Source organism: Panthera onca, chromosome C2 (genome assembly GCF_046562875.1).
Source record: "Panthera onca isolate mPanOnc1 chromosome C2, mPanOnc1 haplotype 2, whole genome shotgun sequence".
NCBI classification, from domain to species: Eukaryota; Metazoa; Chordata; class Mammalia; order Carnivora; family Felidae; genus Panthera; species Panthera onca.
Genome location: NC_138347.1, coordinates 34,514,161 through 34,527,181, shown reverse-complemented (window position 1 = coordinate 34,527,181; position 13,021 = coordinate 34,514,161).

Below are 13,021 nucleotides of genomic sequence, written 5' to 3'. Positions count from 1 at the left end.
TTTTTACCATTTCTAATCTTTGATGTTCTAGAAAACATAAAGATTTCTTTCCATCATTTTTTAATATTAATGAGTGTTAGTAATTATTACCCAGAAAAGAATTTACCCCTTAATATTAGCCCTTATATTTACCCTTTAATATTAGTTTACTCAGAAAATACCTGTCTTTGATAACCAAAACTCGAACTGTAAACATTTTCCCTAGAATGTTTCCCACTTTATAACACTTGAACTCTGATGGTCAGCTCCTTTCATATTTTTTTTTTCCTGTTCATTTGATGTTTTTCACTTTGCCCTGTTCTTAACTGATGTATTCATCTCCAACATAAAATGAGGGATTTAGCCACCATGTTCCTCAAGTTCAAAAAATAACCAGTGACAATAAATGGACTTTTCTTGTGGCAACAGTGAAAGAATGTACGTATTTTTTCCTCTGACTCGAGCACTCCCCTTAGCAATATCAATTCAACATTTGTCAACCATCAGGGTTATAGCCATTGCTATGCGGGATCATACAGGAGGTTGTCTGAATAAGGAGCCTATTCTTCAAATAATACAGGAGAGAGCGCAGACAGATCTGGGGGAAGTGATGAAGGGTAATATGTTTTCCTCTCGTGTTCAGCTGCAGCTGCAGGGCAAATATCTTTTCACTGTCTCTGGTTCTGCAGCCATTGGATCTGGTGATGAAAGCAACATAAAATAGGTTTCCTGTTGCTCTTCCTGTTTAGAACAAGCCAGTGCAGACATACCTATAGAAACCTAAACGGTAACACAGCTTTCTGCCTGGCCTCACACCTCTGAGATGATTTCTTTTTGCCTATTTGAGTCATGTCCTGAACGGGGGGTCCTTTAGAGTCGTGGGTTCCATTCATCTATATATTCCTTTCAGAGAGACAAGCACTGAGCTATGAACTTTGCTAGGTAGAATGTTTTGATGAAAGAAAATAGAAATCTAAGCATACCAATGTCATGTCCTTTATGCAGTAGAGTTCATTTATCATTCACGATGCGTTAGAATTAAAATGTAGATAAATTTTCCCACTAAAGCCAGCCTTCGGGGGGAAAAGAATCAAATGAACTCCCTACTAATTTTTCTGCTCTATTATCTTATTAATGGTGATTTGTAGAGAATTGCAGAGAAACATTCATAGTTTAGGGCAGAATTTCTTAATTGGTAGTATGAGAAATTAAGATACAGTAGCTGTATTTTTTTTTTTTTTGGTCTCTCTGTAATTTAAAACATTACATCTGGATTTTAACCCTTGGCAAGAACTGTGCAGAGAATGTAATGTTTATTTACATGAAAAAATGTATTTTTGTGGTAGATATGCTTATGCTACAGGGCATGTCATTCAGAACTTTACTTATGATTTCCAGTTTTTCCTATGATCTGTGCTGGGCCAGAGAGAGGTATTTGGCCCTCACATACTCTGTGTAGACAGTCTCACCTAGAAAGCCGCACTGTATTTTAAAAGAACAGTGTGATATAATGGTCAGAAGGCCTGAGTTCAGGTTATAGCTCTTACTTTCAGTACCGCATTTTAGAAAGCACTCACAGACTGTTCTTACTTAGACCAATAAGACAAAGGTGGGGGGGGACATCAGTTTTGTAAATGCTATTGTTTGATCAATAGCCGAATGGATGGTGAGTCAGTGGAGACATCTTCCGAGTTCGTTGTCAGGGACACACTGTCACCATCACCTGTCTATCCTTCAAAGCTTCTGCACTAAGTTATCCACCCTCTCCCAGGCTGGGATGTGTGGGCTGCTTTACAGAGAAGGGGATTTTGCATTTCCTCCACCGATGCAGGTGACCAAAATGTCAATCTTCCTCCACCGCTGCTTTCATTTGCTTATTTTAGCTTTTTCTCTGAGTGTATGAGGACATTTCAGTGAATTCCATTCCCAGGCAGTCAGTGTTCTGCCCCTTTCATGTGCCAATTACTCTCAGACTTTGCACTTCTATAACTCAGCCTTGTGAGGGAAAGTTAACAACCCCTTTATGGTAACCAGTAGGGCAAGGTAAACTAGGTAAACTGTATATGCAGTGAAATAGCCACAGGTGCCCAGGGTCCATGTTTCTCTCCCTTTTCCCCTGCTGCTCACTCCACTAATGGAAGGAATAAATTCCAGAGGAAACAAGAATTGCAAAGGAGAGCTCGTAGGTTAGAAACAGTTTAGCCCATCATTTTTCGAATTGGAAGTCCGTATTCTCATCAGAAATACACGTATTCATTAAATAAAGGTTTGCACAACTAAATAATATTTTTTTTTTTCAAGAAGGGGGAGTGATATCAATCATTGATCTGCAACTTCCAGTCATTTGGCATTTACAATAAGACAGTGCCCAGCAGAAAACTAGCAAAAAAGCTATCACCCTAAATTACTTCACCGCAGAGGATATAAATTGAGATGTGGTCAAATTGTGCATGCTTGTCTCCAGTAATACAGGCAGTAGAAAACTGTAAATGCATGAATAAATCCATCCAGCATATATGTATTTACAACATATATAGGGCTATATGAAGACATGTAGGCATACATATGTAATTTGTAAGTAACCTGAAAACCCATGAAGTTCACCGATTCCAGTATTTGTCTTGAACCCAATGATCACTATGTGTGATACTACCCAGTTTTAGACGCTTTCCTGGTTGTATTATGAACATCAAATCTAAATATGTGATTTTATTTGGATCTAAAGAAGTTTTCAAACCTTGGAATGAAATGCAGTGAATGTTTCACACCCTCTTGAGAATTTCTCACCCCAAACTCCTTGGCTATGAGTCTTGTTTTTCTTTTAGAAAAAGAAGAGGAGGGAAATGAAATACCTCGATCACTTCTTTATGTATATCCGTAGGAATTCTTTTTAACTGAGTTTGTAGTGTCACTTTCCATTCACAACAGTAATATAAACAATGAAAAACACCGCACGTAATTGCATTTCATGAATGCCTCTAGCCTTGTTGTCAACTATTGCTTAAAACCTCACGTGATGTAGAAGTCCCAACAGACACACAGGGTCACTCTCTATCGCCTCTATCACTGTTATACCAAAACTGCAGTAGAATGCCGAATTCTTTACCAAACATATGCATTTTTTTAGAAGACATTGGCTGCCATGTACTGAGTGCTTTCTTTTTACTCTGCCCTGTGCTGGCACTTTCTACATATCACCGAGTCTCTTAAACTGCAAAATGATGATTATTACCCTTGTTCCAGTCACCATTCCTGCTCATCCTACTGTACTCTGCCATCTTCCACAGGAGATCCTTGGCAATCTCGAGATCAGGGGTCAACATTTAACTCTCATTTGTATTATTACTTTGTCTTTGGATTTGAATGTCTTTGGTGAACGAAGGAGGTGACATTTGAAACCACATCCGGCCGTGTAATGCTCCACACTCTGTTGTCTGATGGTGTTCAAGTACCAGGAATTATTTTTGTCATGAATCTCATCAAAATAAAAAGTTAAAAGATCGTGAACCCAGCTCCCAATTCCTGCTTTCTAATGTTATTCTCCAGTAAAAGGAACTAGGACTCCTTGGAGAGATGGCTGATTCTACAGGTGGAGCAGGGAATAGACAAGATGTGCCCGGAGCTCCGTGTAGTGCCAGAAAGTAAGGAAGTGCCTCCAAATCAAAAGAATGGGAGCATGTCAAAGGGACACAGGAATCAATTGAAAGGTACCCAAGGGCTGCACCTGAAATAGTTTGAGCAACAAAATAAATAATGTATTACTGCATAAAGTATAAAATAAATATCCATGAGTTCATACTGATAATAAATAAATGATTGAATAAGTAAAATAATGGGGGAGAAGAGAGAAATCTTTGGCACAGGAGAATGCTAAATAATTTTACCCCTCAAAAAGGTAGAGCTTGACTCTCCCCACTGCAACTCTCTCCCTTGTGTGTGGACTGCACTTAGTGATCACCTTCTAAAGAACAGAGTAAGGAAAGGGGAAAAATAAGTTGTAGCGGGAAAACCTGGAAAACTACCTCAATCAGGTGATTGTGGTTAGCACCATCAGGGGGTCATGTTGATAGCATGTACTCTTGATAAAATGTGATGAAGAAATGAGAATGACAAAAAAAACAATCCTCTGAATCTATAACGCTAGTCTTACCATGAAAAAAAATAAAAAAAATTTGAGGGATTGTGTGTGTATAGATTATATATCAGGAGATCATGCATACAAGCTTTTGTGTTTATATGTGTGCATAAGATTTCATATACTTGTGTATATATCTGCATAATATTTAAGGCATATATAAAGAGTTGTATTTTAACGCAAGTCTGAAGTCTGCAGCATAGGCTGGCAAACTGAAACTTGAGCAAGAACTGATACTGTAGCCTTAAGACAGAATTACTTCTTTTCTGGAAAACCTCAGTTTTTGTTCTTAAGATCTTCAAATGATTGGATGAGGCCCCGCCCCCATTATCAAGGGTAATCTTATAAAGTCAATTCCTTTTTGTTGTTGTTGTTTATTTTTACTTATTTTGAGAGAAAGAGAGCAGGTAGAAGAGGGGCAGAGAGACAGAGAGAATCCCAAGCAGGCTCCACGCTATCAGCCCAGAGCCCAATGCAGGACTTCAACTCAGGAACAAAGCCAAAAGCAAGAGTCAGATGCTTAACCAGCCTAGCCACCTAGGTGCCCCATACTTATAAAGTCAACCCTTTACAGATGTTAACCACTATATTGACTAAAATAACTAGGTATTATAATCTAGCCAAGTTGATATATAAGAGTAACCATCGCAGAGATACCTGCCTAGCCAAGGGAATGCCAAACAAGACAAGTCTGAGAAACTATCTTGGCCCAGAGTTGGTTAACTAAGCATGACAACTAAAGGTACTGTGATATCCAAAATTCTGAAACAAGAAACACTAGGGGAAAACGAGTGAAATTCAAATAAGATGTAGTTTACTTAATAATTTACAAAAAAAAAAAAATGTGTAAAAGAAGACAGATGTCTTCACAGACAATTCTCTCTTACAGAGAAAAGACAGTGTCACCACAGATCACATCTGTGTTCCCAGGGAGACAAGCCAAGACTGAAAAGAGACCAAGCGTAGAAGCCTAAGAGCCTGACCGCAATTTTCTAAAGTGACAGAAATAGTGATGACCAATTGTCTTTTTGCCATCTTCTTTCCTGACCAAGAGACAAAGCAAAAGTCTAAAATCATGACTATGTGGAAGTAAATGTCTAAAACTTCTGCCCTGTTGGTCTGTGTTGGATTACTTCCTCCAAGATATTATACTTAGTATTTGGGTCGTGACTTCCAAATGAGCAAATAAAAACATTATGAAACCAATACACAGGATTTTTGGTAAAACTTCTTCCACATGTAACTTATTAGCAAGCTTATATGCAAAGAAATTCATTCAGATACTCGGGTATATATTTTGCAACCATTTATCTTAGAAAAACATTTCATGTTAAGATATAAAATGTTTGTAAATGTTCTCCAAAAATTAAGAGCTTGACCACAATCCGCAGACTAGGCAAAGCTAGGCTGAAATTATACATAAACCCTAAAATCTTGATCACTAGACAAAATGGAAGTGTATTTTTTCATTCATGCTGGCTATCTGGAATATGTGGCCTCCAAAGTCACAAGAAAAGATGAGAAAACTGAAGAATTGCAAGAATAAGTCCAGGCTTAGAAGTAGTTTATACCCCTTTTGTCCCACCTTGTTAGAAGTCAGTCACATTGGCCTGCCCACTGTGAAAGAGGCTGGATCTCTCTATATTTGGAAGGGGGAACAGTACAATGAAAACATAGCATAGCATCTGCCATAATTGTCAACTACGTTTGGAAAATCTTATATACCTAATCCCCCTTATAGGCTCATAATGCAAATTAAATATTAAATACCCTGTGAATTCTTATGATAAAGAAACTGGTCTAACATTGTTTAAATCAGTGTTTCCCAAACTTATTTAATATTGTTCAACTCAGTTCTTATCCTCAAGGAACGTCAATAAACATCTTGAAAAAAAAGCCACTATAAACACACCATTTGGGGGGTGCCTGGGTGGCTCAGTCGGTTGAGGGTCCAACTTCAGCTCAGGTCATGATCTCACGGCTCGCTCGTAAGTTTGAGCCCCACGTCAGGCTCTGTGCTGACAGCTCAGAGCCTGGAACCTGCTTTGGATTCTGTGTCTCCCTCTCTCTGCCTCTCCCCTGCTCATGCTCTGTCTCTCTCTTAAAAATAAATATTAAAAATTAAAAAAAACACCATTTGGGTACAATAACTTGAAAATGTATGGCTCTCCTTTTTCTGTGCTTCTATGACCAATAACTCTTCTTTCAAAATCTGTGTGTGTGTGTGTGTGTGTGTGTGTGTGTGTGTGTATTCAGTTCAAGGTCAGCTTATCTCAGAGTCATTGTTCCATTAAAATCATTTCTTGATCTCATAATTTAACCATCAGTGGGCAATCTAATTTCCCTAGGTTCAGAATTCTCCTGATAGGTGTTTAACTGAGTCCTTCAGTACAGGCATGCATCCTTTCATTGTACTTCACAGATACTATGTTCTTTACAAATTGAGGGTTTGTGACACCCTGCGTGGAGCAAGTCTATTGTTACAATTTTCCCAACCACATTTGCTTAATTCATGTCTCTGTGGTACATTGTGGTAATTTTTGCAATATTTCAAACTTCATTATCATTATATTTATTATGGTGATCTGTGATCAGTGAATTTTGATGTTACTATTGTAACTGTTTTTGGGTGCCATGAACTGTGCCCAAATAAGATGGTGAACTTAATACATGTTGTGTGTGTTCTGATTGCTGCACTGACCAGCCATTCACCCATTTCTCTCCCTCTCCTCAGGCCACTCTATTCCCTGACACAAAAATACTGAAATTAGGGCAATTAATGACCTTACAATGGCCTCTAAGTGTTTAAGTGAAAGGAAGAGTCACACATCTCTCTTCAAATCAAAAGCTAGAAATGAGGGGCACCTGGGTGGCTCAGTTGGTTTAAGTGTCCGACTTTCAGCTCAGGTCCTGATCTCATGGTTCATGAGTTCGAGCCCTGCCTCGCGATCTCTGCTGTCAGTGTGGAGCCCACTTCAGATCCTCTGCCCCCCTCTCTCTGACCCTTCCCTTTTCTCTCTCTCTCTCTCTCCCTCCCTCCCTCAAAAATAAATAGACATGTTTAAAAAGCTAGAAATGATAAAGTGTAGTAGGAAGACATGTTGAAAGGTGAGAAAGGCTGAAAGCTAAGCCTCTTGCACCAGTTAGCTGAGCTGTGAATGCAGAGGAAAAGTTCTTGAAGGAAATTAAAAGTGCTACTCTGAGGAACACATGAATGATTTAAAAAATGAAAGACCAATATTGCTGATATGGAGAGTTTTAGTGGTCTGGATAGAAGATCAAACCAGCCTCAACATTCCCTTAAACTGAAGCCTAATCCAGAACAAAGCCCTAACCCTCTTCAATTCTATGAAGGCTGAGAGAGATGAAGAATATTCAGAAGAAAAAGTTTGACTCTAGCAGAGTCAGATTCGTGAGACTTAAGGAAAGAAGCCATCTCTGTTACATGAAAGTGCAAGGTGAACCAATGAGTGCTGATGCAGCAAGTTATGCAGATCTAACTAAGATAATTAATGAAGGTGGCGACATTAAACAACAAGTTTTCAAAGTGGATGAACCAATCTCACGTTGGAAGAAGGTGCTATCCAGGATTTGCATACTTAGAGAAAAGTTAATGCCTGGCTTCAAAGCCTCAAGGACAGGCTGACTCTGCTTTCCGGGCAGAATTCAGCTGGTGACTTGAAGTTGAAGCCGGTACTCATTTACCATCCCCCAAATCCTAGGTCCCTTAAGAATTATGCTAAATCCACTCTGCCTATTCTATAAAACAGAACACAAAGCCTGGATGATAGCATATGTCTTTAACACATGGTTTACTGTATATTGTAAGCCTGCTGTTGAGAACTACTGCTAAGAAAAAATGATACCTTTCAAAATATGACTGTCCGTTGACAATGTGCCTGGTCACCCAAGAGCTCTGATGGAGATGCATGAGATTAATGTTGTTTTCATGGCTGCTAACACAACATCCATTCTGCAGCCCGTAGATCAAGGAGTAATTTCAACTTTCAAATCTTACAATTTAAGAAGTGTTTATTTGTATGGCTATAGCTGCCATAGATAGTGATTCTTCTGATAGATCTGGGAAAAGTCAATTGAAACGTTTATGGAAAGGATTCACCATTCTAGATGTCATTAAGAACATTTCTTAAAAGCTAGAAAGGGGTTGGGTGCCTGGGTGACTCAGTAGGTTAAGCATCCGACTTCAGCTCAGGTCATGATCTCACAGTTGGTGAGTTCGAGTCCCAGGTCAAGCTCTGTGCTGACAGCTCGGAGCCTGGAGCCTGCTTCAGATTCTGTGTCTCCCTCTCTCTCTACCCATCCCCCACTCTCTCTCCCTCTCTCTCTCTCTCTCAAAAATAAATAAACATTAAAAAAAAATTTTTTTTTAAGCTAGAAAGGGGTCAAGATATCAGCCTGAACAGGAGTTTGGAAGAAGTTGATTCCGACCCTCACGGATGACCTTCAAGATGTCAGTGAAGACGTGGCTGCAGATGTGGTGGAAATAGCAGGAGAACTAGAATGAGAAGTGAAGCCTGAAGGTGTGATTGAATTGCTACAATCCTATGATCAAGCTTAAACAGATGAGGAGTTGCCTCTTATGGATGAACAAGGTGGTTTCTTCAGATGAAAACTCCCAGTAAAGATACTGTGAAGACTATTGAAATGACAGCAAAGGATTTAGAATTTTACGTAAACTTAGTTGGTAAAGCAGCAGCAGGGTGTGAGAGGCCTGACTCCAATTTTGAAGCAAGTTCTGTAGGTAAAATGCTGTCAAACAACATTGCACGCTACAGAGAAATCCTTTGTGAAAGGAAAAGTCAATTGATGTGACAATCTTCATTGTTGTCTTATTTTAAGAAATTGCCACAGCCACCCTAACTTTCAGCAACCCACCACCCTGATCAGTCAGCAGCCATCATCTTAAAGAAAGACCCTCCGTCAGCAAAACGATTACAACTCACTGAAAGCTCAGGTGATGGCTAGCATTTTTTAGCAGTAAAGTATTTTTTAAATTAAAGTATGTACTTTTTTTATTTTTTTAAATTAAGGCATATACTTTTTATTCTAGAAATTATGGTATTGCACACTTAATAGACTACTGTATCATGTAAACATAACTTTTATACTCACTGGGAAACCCCAAAATTCATTTGACTCACATTATTGAGATATTAGCTGTATTGCAATGGTCTGGAACTGCAGCCACAATATCTCTAAGGCATGCCTGTACTGATCTCCAAGTTCTCTGGAACCAGCTTCCCTGGTTATGAGAAACCTTAGAACCAGACTGATAGCTGACTTGCTCTGGAAAGAGAGTAAGATTTCCTGGTATGCGTGTCGTTTCATTACCTAATTTCTGAATTGATCTCGGTTTTTGTTGCCCATATCTTCCTTTGCCCTGATTATTGTTATCTATACATTTAAGTATCATTTTTATTTTGCTTATCGTAGTATATATTTGTAAACCACTGAAATCATTTTTGGGGTAAGGAAGTAAATAGATGACGTGTAGATATATTATAGATTCAATAGGTGATGGATGGATAGAGGCATAAATTTTTAAAATATGGCTTTTGTTGTTCTGATGGCATAGTCTGTAGCTGTACATTTCTGTATTCTGTGACTAGTTGCTGAGGAACCACTTAGAGGTAATGAGAAGTACAGGGGCTTCCCTTGATATTTCATTAATCTAAAACCTGGATTTTCTAGATTCGTGAAGGTTTCTACCCAATATTGTGGCAGCAGCATGTTAAATCTAATTATAATGTGTGAAACATATTAAAATATATATGAAAAAATGATGAATTTTCCTTGTGTGACAAAAACAATAAATTCTTGTGTGTACTTTACAAACTTCTCTCTATATAATACATATATACATATGTACCTCAAAATGTATTATATTAGAAATCTGAAGGTAATATAAAAAGTTAACATAAACTCAATATTGGGCAAAAGTAAAAATTAAACTTGGGTAAAATGATACGTATTTATTGACAGTTACAGAAATGAAGTTAATAATATTCAGCTTTAGTTTCTTTCTTTTGAAGGAGCATTCCCAAATACAAATGATTCTTGTCCCCTTTTCCCAAATACAAATGATTCTTGTCCCCTTTGGCCAGTTATTTCTGGTATTGTTCATAGTCCTAGTACAAGTATTATGTGGGCCCCTTCTTGACTTTCTGGCTGGCTAGCCAAATGTCAGTTTAAAAAAAGATAAGGTTGTTATTCATTCATTATTGTTCATTTGTGTATTGAGATACTGTGCCAGGTGCTAGGAATGTAAAGATAAATAAGTAATAGAATTTCACAATTTAGTATGCTGACTGTAGTCTCAAAGGAGCAAATAGATTTGTTGTTGTGGCAGAATCTACAACTTTTCTATCCAATGCCCATTCTTCTGTCTTCCATAATAATAGAATCATTATTTAGTTGCCAAAAGACATCATATTTCCATCCGTGTGACTAAATTCCAAGCAAAGATGTTGGGTAGAACTTCCAGGAAGTCTCCTTAAAATGGAAAATAGACAATTAAGGCATTTACTAATAACAACCTTTACCTTCTCCTTCAGCTGCTTGGTATGTGGATAAAATGGCTGGAGGTCTACATCTCTCTTAGCTCATGAGACATCTTTACATGCTAGATGGTAGAAGAGAAAGTTGGAAGATGCTAGATTCTTGATGATTGTAGGCCAATCATACAACAATGGACTACCTTTACTCCAGATTTATTTTATGTTATTTTAGGGGCGCCTGGGTAGCTCAAGCATACGACTCTTGGTTTAGGCTCAAGTCATGATCTCATGGCTTTGTGGCTTCGAGCCCCACAGAGCCCGCTTGGGATTCTCTTTCTCCCTCCCTAGCTGCCCCTTTTCCACTCGTGTTGTCTCTGTCTCTCCCAAAATAAATAAACTTAGAAAAATTATTTTATGTTATTTTATTATTTTATTTTATTTTTTAAGTAGGCTTCATGCCCAGTGCAGAGCCAAACACAGGGCTTGAAGTCATGAGCTGAGATCAAGAGTTGGATGCTTAATCGACTGAGCCACCCAGGCGCCCCTGGATTTATTTTTGTAAAAGAAAAATCAGCCCTTATATATTACTAATCTATTTAAGATTTTTCTGTTACATGTAGTTAATCCAAACATAAATGATTCACTTATCAATGAAACTAAATGATCAAATTGATGAAAAAAATCAAGAGCTAGGACTCGTATATATAAGATTCCAGTAGGTGAATAAGGCTGTTGATATATAGAGAGAATGAATATTAGTATATTAGAAGAGGAAACTACATTAAGCATTTTCTAAACACATATTAATTCATTCAACATGAGTACCTAGTTCAAAGTCTAACTAGAAAAAAAAAGATAAAGAATAACGATAGAATGATAAATCTGGACCAGTGTCCTTCAGTGTCTAAGTTAAGAAGGTTGAATTCTATTTTACTTATGATATAGTCATTAGGATTATTCACAATGTAAGAAAAAATGATATTTAGAGATGAATGGATGGACCTTAAAATCTACTACTCTAGTGGTTTTCAAAATGTGCTGTGAGGGATCCCCATGAGAACTACAAGGTGGTGGGAGGTCTGGGGCAAAGAATTCGGGGTCATTAAGTCTATGTAAACCATATCTCTCATTCAGAGTAACTCTACTTTTCCCTGTTTGTAATTCCACATAGTATTTTTTGAAAAGAATATTCCAAGGCAAACAAAAGTATGAAATCTACCAACTTATACCAATCCTTTCCCTTTTACTTGTTGGAAAATGTTGACTCAGAGGAGCCTTTTGCCCATGATTCCACTATAGTTAAGATTTGACCACACTTTTACAGAACATGAGCCAAATCCCTCTATTATGTTATGGTGCACATAGCACTGTGCCTCGGGAGGAAGCTCTGAAGTATACTCTTTAGGGAAGAAATGTTGGTGACTGGGAGACTGCTTATCAAGTCCAATGTGATTGCTGCTCCAGACACGGGGATGGCCTGAAGCCAGAGTAGCTTCAGTACCACTGCACAGGTAGGAACATGTGTCAATCACCCTAAATGCATTTGAATCCCCTTTCATTGACACTGTAACCAAATTCCTGCTCTTAATTCCCTGTGCTTTAAATAGTCCAATGGTTTCTCTTTTTTTCTAGTTGCATCCTGACTTAGGCACAGATCAGTGCCCTACTTTTTGCTGAAGAGAACTGGTGAGGTCAAAAATTGAACCTGCACTGTGACTTTGCAACCTGTAGCCTCGAACGTTCAGTCGGACATTTGGACTCATCAGTCCTGAGGACATAAGAGATGAAAGATAATTCCAGGCTAATTTCCTGGTAATGTTTTGGCTGGAGAATTTAAACCCTGAGAATTTGCCTCCTTAATTTTATTATTTTATTTAAAAAAACTTTTTAAAAATGTTCATTTATTTTTGAGAGAGAGAGCACAGTGGGGGAGGGTCAGAGAAAGAGGGAGGCACAGAATCCGAAGCAGGCTCCAGGCTCCAAGCTTTCAGCCCAGAGCCCGACACAGACCTCAAACTCACCAACCACGAGATCATGACCTGAGCTGAAGTCTGACACTTAACTGAATGAGCCACCCAGGCACCCCTCCCCCTTAATTTTAGTGCACTCAGAAGTAAGCATCTTTCCTATAGTCCTTGTGCTCATCTATATCTTGCCATTATTTTCCAAGAGTCACTTGGAGTCCCCATATTTGCTTTCATTAGGCTCTACATTCCGGCTAACTTCCAGTGATAAATAATGTTTTTCACTGTATCGTATGGACTACCATCTCATTTTTCACTAATGATGGAGTCACTATTACCTTCATTTCTTACTATGCAGGGTAACCGATGCAAAGATTCATCTTTAGGTGGCTCTTTACCTAGGATATTCTTCTGGTGCCAAATAT